Genomic DNA, 11,798 nt, shown 5'->3' with positions numbered 1-11,798 from the left:
AATTTTAAAAATGCCTTAATGCCTAAAAGTGCCGTACTGAGCTGTAGAAATTAAAATAGCAATGTTGGCCTTGATAATGGGCACTTTTCTTATCATCGGTACGTCACAGACCACAGAAGCTATGGGACGCTCGTTTTCATACAAATGGAGCGACATGCGGTATCTATCTGGATCTATGTCTTTTTCTGGGATCGAAGCGTTATTCGAGGCTTAAGAATCAGACCCGTGTATCGTTCACTGTTCCTTGATCTAAGCCAATTTAAATGGTCCAGATGAATGAACTGCTTCTTGAAGTAATCGTCCTACTTCCTGAAGGAAATCCGTTACGAACTCGCTACAAATAATAAAAACTAAGGAATCGTAACTCCCGTACTATGACCGTTTTAAATTTGGTTCCTTTTGGTCTGTCATGTAACGTCAGCCTAGTACCGCTCAAGGTCACCTAAATATTACAAATGTATTGAAATGTGTACCTAAGGTACACTTTTTTGACAAGTATTGTGGAGCATGTTTTTAGACGGAGTTACTTTTCCTTAGTTTTTATTATTCGTAGCGAACTCGTTATTTTGTTTCCATATAATGTGTTTAATATTTTCGAATACATATTTTAATTAATAATTTAGTAGGTATACAGTAAATCTGAAATTAATGAAAATCATTTTATAAATTACCTCGCTCGCATTTTGTATCCGTCTAAACGTTTTTAAATAAAGCTACTAATCGGTTTTCTTATTTTTTGTGATAGATTTCACAAAATGCATACAACGTTATCAGCTAATATGATAATATTATCTTACAATGTGGAATAAGCGTTGTAACTTGTACGGTCTATAGTCTATATTCCTCATGATTTCTCAATTGTTCCTAGCTTATTAAAGCAATAAACAATAATACAAATCACAAAAACAAAAATTTTCAGCGCTACGGGTCCTTCCCGTTTCATACCACAAATTTTTCATACCGCGGTATGAAACAGCGAAGTACTGCTTTTGAATTGCCTGTTTCATACCGGCGTCCGAAACAGCGAAGACCTTTTTTGAATTAGTCGATTCGTACCGCAGCGCAGATTTTAGTACAGTCAAGCTCAAAATATCTATACATATTATATAAATTTTTAAATTTTATTTTATTATTTATTAAGTACATATTATTATTTTATTTCATTATTTTAATTAAATAAATTCATCCCAGAGAAACCAAATACACATTAGACAATTTATTACGAAAAGACTATTATATACTATAAGTATTATTGTGCTTTATTAAAAAAACCTGATGATGTAAAAAAATCAAAAAGATCAACACATTCAATTGAAATAAATCAAAGAATATGAAACGAGCAAACAAGTCACCAGATAGAAAGCAACTTCCGTTGCCCATGGACACTAGCAACATCAGAAGAGCTGCAGTTGCGTTGCCATCCTTTTAAGAGGGAATAGGGTAATAGGGCAGATAGGGCAGAGGAGAGTAGGGAAGAGAAAAGGGTAGGGGATTGGGCGGTGGGCCTCCGGTAAACTCACTCACTCGGCGAAACACAGCGCAAGCGCTGTTTCACACCGGTTTTCTGTGAGCCCGTGGTATTTCTCCGATCCAGCCCGCCCATTCGTGCCGAACATGGCTCTCCCACGTCACAACCATACAAAAATAAAAAAAAATAGCGGTACCTCGGAACCCTATCAAGCTGTGATTCTATTGTCAGAAGTCTGATAGTATATAATATATATTTTTGATTTTGAAAGAAATGACATTTATTACACTGACAAATATTTTTTTATTTCTTCTTGTTGCCACTTTTCTATACGCCAGTATAAATAAGTGATCAGACTAAAAATATTTAATAAAATTCATGGTACGAATCCACCCATACCAAAAAATAATTCGTCGTTTCATACCACTCCAAGCACCGCGGTACGAAACAGGCAATTCAAAAACAGTACTTCGCTGTTTCATACCGCGGTATGAAAAATAAGTGGTATGAAACGGGAAGGACCCGCGCTACTACTTACACAGCGAACTCTATATAAGTAATTGGAACACCTACAAATTATACACCATAAAGTATTACTTTGTTTTGTTACACCCTGTATAATATGTAATTAATTACCCGAATTTTCATTACTTATATACCTTTGTCATACAAGGTGGAAGGAAGCGTTACTTGACGTTAACAACTTGTCTTGCAAAGTGCATAATATTATTCCGCTAAAGCTAATGCAAATACACGTATTGTCAAGCGATATAACATTTTGTTCCGGAAGCGAACAAATCGAAGGTTTCCGGTTCAGTGGACGGCCGAGAATTACATCCGGGATTCCCCGAACACGTCCATGTATATTTCAAATACTATGAAAGGCTTTCCTTAATCCTATTGGACTTTGATATTAATATTAACAGATGTAAAATTTTATGTAATAGACGACTTTAGACCGCTTGGTCACAATAGACATAACGACCAGTAGTTCGACTGCAAAGAGACGGACAGGTTTCAATATCTGTCAAATTCGTCGGGTTTCACTAGGATTATGAACGGAATGTGCCTCGCGCTGGCTAATATAATTTATTTTTAAATGTTTAAAACAAAGATTTCCAAATTGGATTCTGACAATTTTAATCACATGTGCCAAAACACAAACAACAATACGACCAAAGAGGAACACGTCCATCGAATATGTCATAGTTTTAAATTCGTAGGTAACAATTTAACAACCCCAGCGACGATTTTCGTCATAATACGTCAAATTTAAAAATTTCAACATCAGTTCTAAGTCGGCATACTCTATCATTCTGTCTACTCTGGCTTGGTTCCGCGTATAGATATTTATATTATAGGAAATTCCATGAAAACGGTAATTTTTTGCGCAAATGCTATATTATGTCTTACCTCGTGGTCTACTCTACTCCACAGCTGTGCCAATGTCACAGAATAGCCAATGTGCATAAAAATCGGTCCAGTAGTTCGTGACATTAGCGCGTTCAAACAAACAAACAAAAATAAAATGTATTGGTTTTTTGGCGAATAATCTTAACTTATCAACGTATATGATTCACACGATGTTTTATGATTCACACGATCGTCACGATTAGTAGACGATAATAAAAATCTACCCGCTAATCATTTAGCGATAAAATCAATGTCAATTAAACATCAATAATGATAATACGGCCCAAAAATTGTCGATAAGGCGTGCTATAAATAACTCTCTTATAGTCCAATTTATGCACGAGGGCTAGCACTTAAAAACTCAATGATAATTAAGTGGTATAACAATACTAAAACATGGATTTTTTTTTTCAATTGCGATAGTAAAGAGTATTTCTGCGATTTTGGTTTCACTTAAAGTCTTTTCTGACGTTAAAAACGTTTTTTTTTTGTTTACAAAGGTTCTATTGAATGAGAGCGAGTGTGCCGCGATCGCTTATGGAAGGATCGGAAAGCCACCTTAAGGGCGCGACTAACCCAAAATTGTCGATTTTATAATTCACTAGCTTTTGTCCGCGGCTTCGCTCGCGTGGAATTCGAAAATCGTGTACAATACGAATATTCTTGCAAATCTCCTTTAGAAACATGATGTTTTTCCAAGACCAAAAGTAGCCTATGTTACTCTCTATCCTTTCAACTAAGTCGATGCAAAAAATTAGTATGGATAGCTGTTTCCCGCGACTTCGTAGGCGTTACCATAGTATAATAACGGAAATGGATAATTCTCTCCTTTATATGGTCCCTTACTCAAATGATAAAAAACGGAACCCGATTGCAAAGATATAATATCAACCTGTCCGTCTGTCCATATCCAGGCAAAGCCATATTAATCAAATGACACTCGAAATCTGTATGTTTCACATGTTTCACTATTAATATATAATATATATTTGAATTATATTGATGAATAACTTAGTTTGTTCCTAAGGAATAGAATTAAAACTCAACACTAACGACGCAACATGTTTTTGCTTGGCAACATTACCAGGAGGGGGGGAAAGATCCCCGCATATTAATCCAATGACACTCAAAACTGTATCTTTAGTTTAGGTTAGAATAAATTCAGTTTTAATTAATAACGTTTTCAGTTAGAAAAAAGTTTGATACAAAATTTGACCGCCTCTTTGGTCCCCTTAGAGGGGGGAAAATTTATATACCAGATGTTAAGTTGGAAGAAGACAAATATAATATCTGCGAAAACCGCATTCAAATCGGATCAGTAGTTTTCGTGTGATGCTGGAACAAACATACAGACAGACAGACAGACAGACAGACAGACAGACAAACAGACAGACAGACAAAAAACTAACCACAGTTTTGGCTTCTATAGCGATGTAGTAACAGCCCCCGCTTATTATTTTTTGGATATCTTTAATGTACAGAATTGTCATTTCTACAGTTTTGTTTCAATTTCTAAACATTATATATTTCCAAGAATTTGATCTGAGTGAAAACACGATAATATCTTAAAATTTTCTCGATAGAAAAAAATCACAGAAATGCATCTAATTTTCACGAATTTTTCTTACATGGCCGTAACCGTGCATTAAACTATGTTAATATTTTAAGACTTTGTATAAAATTATATTATTGAGACACTGACCTGGCGGATTTTTAAAATAACCTGGCGATGATTCCACGTCGTCCTTTTTCACCTGGCATATGAAAGACGGGCGTGAGTGTAAAGAGCGAAGGCCGATGTAGGACTTTTTGGGTTAGTCGCCCTCGTAATTAACCGACTTCCAAAAAGGAGGAGGTTGTTAACCGACTTCCAAAAAGGAGTTTATAATACGTTCGTCTGTGGATTTTTTAAATTTCTTTTTGTATGTTCAACTCCGCCGCTTGTGAACAGATTTTCAATTTTTGTTTGTTGTATAGGGTTCAACCCCAATTTGGTACCATGTTCACAAAAGTGACCTGATGATGGGATCCATGAGTAATCGAGGGAACTCCTCAAAATGCATATGGAAGCATATAGTGATTTTGGTTTTATCTGAAGGATCCTAGGCATATGCTACCAAAAAGTAAGATTTAGCACCAAGGTATGCTATGGTTCCGAAGATACTAAGAGAACTCCGGATTCCTTATAGATACAAGTTTGGGGGTTTCGGCGATGTTTTAAGAACTGAAAGCATATGCTACCATGCAAATTACATTCATCGTAATCATCATCATCATCATCATCACTTCCATCACACGATGCATCGTTATGAGTTATGAGCTATTATTGGCACTTTTCATAGTGTTATCGATCGAGACTCGAGTTTGTCGAGTGATTTTGAAAATTATATTAATGTTCATTACAAAGTTAATGATTTACGGCCATTCCCAATATTTGATCTATCTCTGGTTTTGCCCTACTAGAGATAGGAATAACTCACATTAGACATTAGAGACATATATTTTATGTCAATTGTGAGCTATTCCTATCTCTAGTAGGGCAAAACCAGAGATAGATCAAATATTGGGAACGGCCGTTAAACAAGGTGTTGCGGTTACCAAGATGGCAATTTGATCATGTGACCTATGAGGTATGTAGGAAGCGCCTTGAAATTTATTGGGACAAATAAACTTAGTTCTATTGTTGTAGTTTAAGCATATTTTATTATGTTGAGCTGAGGAGTTTCCATGCGGAAGTTTTATTACAACGAAAGTCACTGAAGAGAACTCTAGAGCGTTTAGAGATAGGCGTTTGAACATTAATACAGCATTGCTTAATGAACTCTAAGCATATAATATACAGTGGAGTTATTTAAGAAATTCTTAAGTGATAGTGAACTCAAATGATAAGTTTTCATATGAAAGTTTGGGGGTTTCATCGTTGTTTTAATAGTTGAAAGTATGCTGCTATGCAAATTCTATTCATCATAATTCAGTGATAATATTATATAATCAATAAGTATTAAATAACCTACTTATATGTTACTGTAAAAGCTCGAACTTCGGTAAATCTTAACATTTGAGTGTAAATCTTAGGATTCACCGACGCAAGTTGCAAGTCATTACTTTGAAGTCGGTACCAGTCCCAAAAGTGCCAAAATATATAAGAACTCACAATTAAATTAGCTGGTACCGACTTCAAAATAATGAAGACTGTAGTATGTACAGAAATAGTTAAGATTTAGACGAATTCTGAAAGAGGTACCTAGTTACCTACTATTAAAGAGTAAGAGTTATTTAATACTTTTTAGTTCATATATTATTATTGTTTTTACATTTGAAGTCGGTTTTCATTTTTTGTTAAAAATAGTAATTCTAAAACCAATTGCTCTCGAACCACGTTATTAAAATTTCTACGCTGTAGGTTGTAAAACAATGAAAATTGATTACAACGAAATCAGAATTTTATTGGTACTTGGTAGTAAAATGTTTCGTAGATTGTTCGTGTTCTTACTTACTGTGAGTATACGGAGAAAATCAATTTTCATAACTTCTTTATAAATAGTAAATATATTGTGGTTATTGAGTAGTTTAAACTGCAGTACACGCGTGGACTAACATGGTAGACAGGGTCACTTTTTCAGCGATATTTTTTCAGTAAAGCTTGCTAGAAACTTGCCATTCCAGGTAATCCTCGTTTGATAAATTTGCAAAACCTCAGTACCTCCAGTAACCTGATAGTCGATTGAAATTATAGATATTTAGCATCAAAAACGCTGGACTATCATAGCTGTAGTCCGCGCGAGTATTGGTGTACTAAATTCAACCATGTATGTTTTTTTAATTATTGATTTATAACGTTTTTATTGTTCATGATTGGATATTTTATGCATTCATACTAAAATAAGTACATTTATGATAATTTAATTACAAACTAAATTTTAATCTATACCTACTTATAATAAAATCGTAGAGGTAAAATTTTTGTGCATTGAAAATAAACTTGAAAAAACGAGTCAGAGACATATTAGAAGAGTAGTAGAATACATTTTAACTGTTTTTGAATTTTTTGTTTCTCTGTCTGTTTGTCTGTTTGTCTGTTTGTACAGGCTAATCTCTGAATCCGCTGGACTGATTTCAATGAAATTTGGCATGATGATACCTTACATCCCTGGTCAACATCTTAGATACTTTTTTTTAACCGACTTTAAAAAAAGGAGGAGTTAATGTTTACTTTGCTGTTTGTGGTTAGATTTTCAAAATTCTTTTTTTGTTGTATAGATTGCCCGAATTTGATACCATGTTTACAATAAAATCGGCCAAGTGCGAGTCGGACTCACGCACGAAGGGTTCCGTACCGTTATAGAGAAAAAATAGGCCAAAAGTTTTGTATGGGAGCCCCCCTTAAATTTTATTTATATTCCAATTTTATTATTAATTATTAAATAACACATATATTTAAGGATTCTGTGAAAATTTCAACTGCCTGCCTGTTGTAATTATTGGTATCGAGCAAAAAAGGCCAAAAAAATCATTAAATATTGATTTTATTTTGTTTTCAGTATTTGTTATTATAGCGGCAACAGATATACACAATTTGTAAAAATTTCAGAACTCTAGCTATAACGGTTCTTAAGATACAGCCTGGAGATAGACAGAAGGACAGACAACGAAGTCTTATAGTAATAGGGTCCCGTTTTTACCCTTTGGGTACAGAACCCTAAAAACGGTGACTTGATAAGTAATGGAATTGAAGAAACTCCTCGGAATTTACAACGACAACCAAAGTGATTACCAATTTTAGCAAAGGTCGATCTTTAAAACTTTTCCTAATATTCGTAAACGCTTATCCAAACACTGGATGGATATTGACCACTGCGTATCTCAATTCGGTACCAGCCATGGAAATTTTAAAGTCAAACTTTACGGATCTAAGTTACTAGCATCGGTCGAGCACATATGTAAAAGTGGTAGAATATGTACGACCGAAGGCAGTATGTTTGAATCATGTTCTCTGGGAGAGTTTTTTCTGCCAAGACGAAAGAACTACAATGCTAGACAACCTACAGTGTAAATCTGATGTCGCATACTACGGTGATCGTGGACAGCAGGAAATTAATCCGTGCCTTCAAGCGTTTTTGTCATAATTATTATTGGCAACAGTCTAACACAACAAATTCCAATATTAATTTAGCTATACTTAGTACAGTTACAATTTTTATAATTATAGTTTATTTTCGTGGTGCATTAAAAATTTCGTGTGTAATGTAGATCCAAATAAAATAGTCGTAGATGGGTGTTCAATTTTGTAAATCTCGATTTTAATAACATATATTCACGCGGACGAAGTTGCGGGCAACAGCTAGTTTACCAATAATATTAAAGGTTCGAAAGTGTGTCTGTCTGTTACCTCTTAACGCCTAAACTGCTGAACAGATTTTGCTGAAATTTGTCATGGATAACTCCATATTATATCCTTAAGAGTCCCGAAAAAGGACATAGGCAGGGGCAGTACTTAAAAAATGTTGCCCTTTTGGGCTGGAGGCCCGTGGCATTTTGCCAGCCCTATAGTTACGCCACTGGACATAGGATACTTTTTGTCTCCGGAAAATGTACGGTTCCCGAACCCGCGCGACTAAAGAGTTATGGCACAACGGAGTTGCGGGCGTCATCTAGTAAATATGTATAATATATTATGACATATTAATATTTTCTTTGATAATGAAATACAATATCTTCATTTTCCATTTTCATTTTGCATGTACGGTTGAATAGTTGCTGAAAATATATTTGTTTACATTATTCAACTATTAATTAATTTTCCAATTAATACATAGCTCCACTTTCACGTCGTACAGTCGATTACCTACTCTGGTCTGTGGTATTACTTTTACACGGATGATTCGTTCTCCATCATCATGGATTTCGAAGACCTCATGAACATGATTGCTTTGGAATAGTTTGCGCCCTATAATTTTTAATTAGGTAAACGACCTGTTATTAGTAATAACTAATAAGTAATAGGTAACTAATAAGATGAACTTACAAATAAATAAATACACAGTAAAAAATCATATTCAATGAATTTGAAAGAATATATTTTCATGATCGTGTATATTTAAGTAAATATAGCTTTCGATACAGATTTTCCGCGGAAAAAGTCTGTGGAAATATTCCGAAATCCAAACTTATTGTAATTTGGCTCATTACTTTTTATTGTGCTAAAAATATAAACAATTACCAAAAAAGTGCAGTGACTTGTATGAGAATCGTATGAGAAAAGCGGTCACGAGTTTCCGCCGTCAACCGACCCGCGGCGTTGCCGTAGCTTAGCAACGATATCCAAGAGGCCTATAATTCAGGATTTTTTAAAGAATCCTACACGAATTAGCGCCACCGATAAGACGTATGTAATGGGGCAATGTCAACGTTGCATGTTAGCTCTTAATCGCCAAGAAAGTGGTGATAGATTTATCATTTCTGGTTTTATTCTGACCTGTAAGTAGGATTGAATCTCGAATAACATAAAACAAACAAAAGGGTAACTCATTTTAGTTTCACGTAAGTAATAGGTAATTAGGTACACACGTTTGATTTCATCCATACTACTAATATACAGTGTGTAACAAAAATAAGTGATAATACTTTAGGGTGTGTACGTGACACATGTTCCTTGTAGAGAGTTCACTGTCAAAGTAGCAGCGCTGAAAGACCAAATTTTTTTTTCACTTTTGTATGGGGAAACTCGTGACGCTCGGACCCTTGCCCATACAAAAGTGAAAAAGATTTTTTGTCTTTCAGAGCTGCTACTTTCACAGTGAACTCTCTACAAGAAACACGTACACACCCTAAAGTATTATCACTCATTTTTGTTACACACTGTATATTCTGTGGTATAACATATAAATAAGTCTATGATTTCATCAATACGATTTTTGTCACATTTTAATAGAAATTCACATCATATTTTTAAGTAATTTAATAATTAATTTATTTATAGTTTTGATTATAAAAGTCAGTTATTATATTTATTATATTTTTGATTTTATTTGTCATTTAAATAAAATAATAATTATCATGAAAACAATTAAGATTTTTAGATGGCCTACCATGATAGCGAGTACTCGTGTAAAATAAAACCGGCCAAGTGCGAGTTAGACTCGCGCACGAAGGGTTCTGTACCACAATATTTATAGAGCAAAAATAGGCTGATAATTGTGTTTTCTGTATGGAATTATTAAATTAAATTTATTTATATTTTATTATTAATTATTAAAGTACAAATACAAGTGAGTATCTCGTGAATAATTCGCCTTTGTGTGGCCGTTATTGATATCGAGCAAAAAATAGCAAAAAAAATCAAGTTTTTTGTATAAATATTTACAAAAAAAAAAAAAACATGAAATTTAGTATACAGGGGGTTTCGGGGGCGATAAATCGATCTAGCTAGGAATCATTTTTATAAATTGTCATTTTATTCGTGTTTTATCGATCGATCGTGATCGTGGGATCGTGATAGGCTAGCTATAGCTCGCCTTTTGAAATTTCACGATCACACATAATTTTCACAGATTGTGTATTGCCGCTATACCAACAAATACTAAAAACAGTTGCAGTCTGTATAATAGTGATACAAAATAAAAAATATAAGTATATTTCAGGTTTTACCTCTTGTTACATCGAGGGTTTTGCCAGAAGATATGGCGATATTTTGGAAGTTATGTGAGTAATATAAGTTTTTTTAAAGTGTAAGCCTATTACGAGCCTTTGCCGTATACCTTTAAAATTAAAAGTTAACCCCAGAAGTCAGAACTTTGTCAGCACACAGTGAACACCACCTGGTAAAATATCAAAGTAATCTCGTCAAACTGCACAAATAAAAGTTTCTTTCTTAACCGACTTCCAAGAAGGAGGAGGCTATATTATGTTCGTCTGTTTATACTTATATATTTTTTTGTATGTTCAACGATCACTTCGCCGTTTGTGGACCGATTTTCAAGATTTTTTCGCTATTGTATCGGGTTTAATCCGAATTTGGTACCATGTTCATAAAAATTTTTTTGGATAAATAATAAAGTATTCCAAGTAAATCTTATCAAAAAGTCAGATTTCGCATCAAGATAATAAGACAAGGTTCGAAGGTAGTGAACAGAATCTGTTCATATGTTCATATTATATTCGAAGCACATTAGATTTTGTTTTCTCTCTATCATTATTAAGTGAGTACAGAATATGATATGATTCTATATTACAAAATAAATGACTAAGCATTTATTTAATTTTTAATGCCCTAAGATTTCACTGCTGGGTTGCACACTATGCATGCAGGCTGCAGCCTTACATTTACCATTTCATGACTTTTCGTGACGATACTATTTCTTGACTATTTCTTGACGTACAACTTTTTTGAATTATGACTCACACGGAAGTACCTACATATCTGATTTGTTTCTTATCACGATGATTCATTTAAACTACCAATAATAACAATTAAGTATAAAATTAGTTCAATCACGGCCATCTCCATAAAAAATAATTAATATCACTATTAGCTACGAATAATAAAAACTAAGGAAACATAACTCCCATACTATTACCATTTTAAATTTGGTTCCATTCGAACTGTCATGTAACGTCAGCATTTATACCGCTCAAGGCCACCTAAATATTGCAAATGTATTGAAATGTGTAAGTTCCGTACCGTCTGTAAAATGTAAGGTAATTGGTGCTACGTTTTAAAATTATATACAAATACATACAATCAATAAATAAAGTTTATATGTTTTTAATGTAATTTGCACAAAATTAACAAAAAACAACGAAAAAAATTTAAATAACGCGCGTAAACAATTATCTAAATTTAAAAAAACCGGCCAAGTGCGAGTCGGACTCGCGCACCGAGGGTTCCGTACAAAAAGTAATAAGTTTATATTTATTA

Source organism: Aricia agestis, chromosome 4 (genome assembly GCF_905147365.1).
Source record: "Aricia agestis chromosome 4, ilAriAges1.1, whole genome shotgun sequence".
NCBI lineage: Eukaryota > Metazoa > Arthropoda > Insecta > Lepidoptera > Lycaenidae > Aricia > Aricia agestis.
This window is presented reverse-complemented; position numbering follows the sequence as displayed.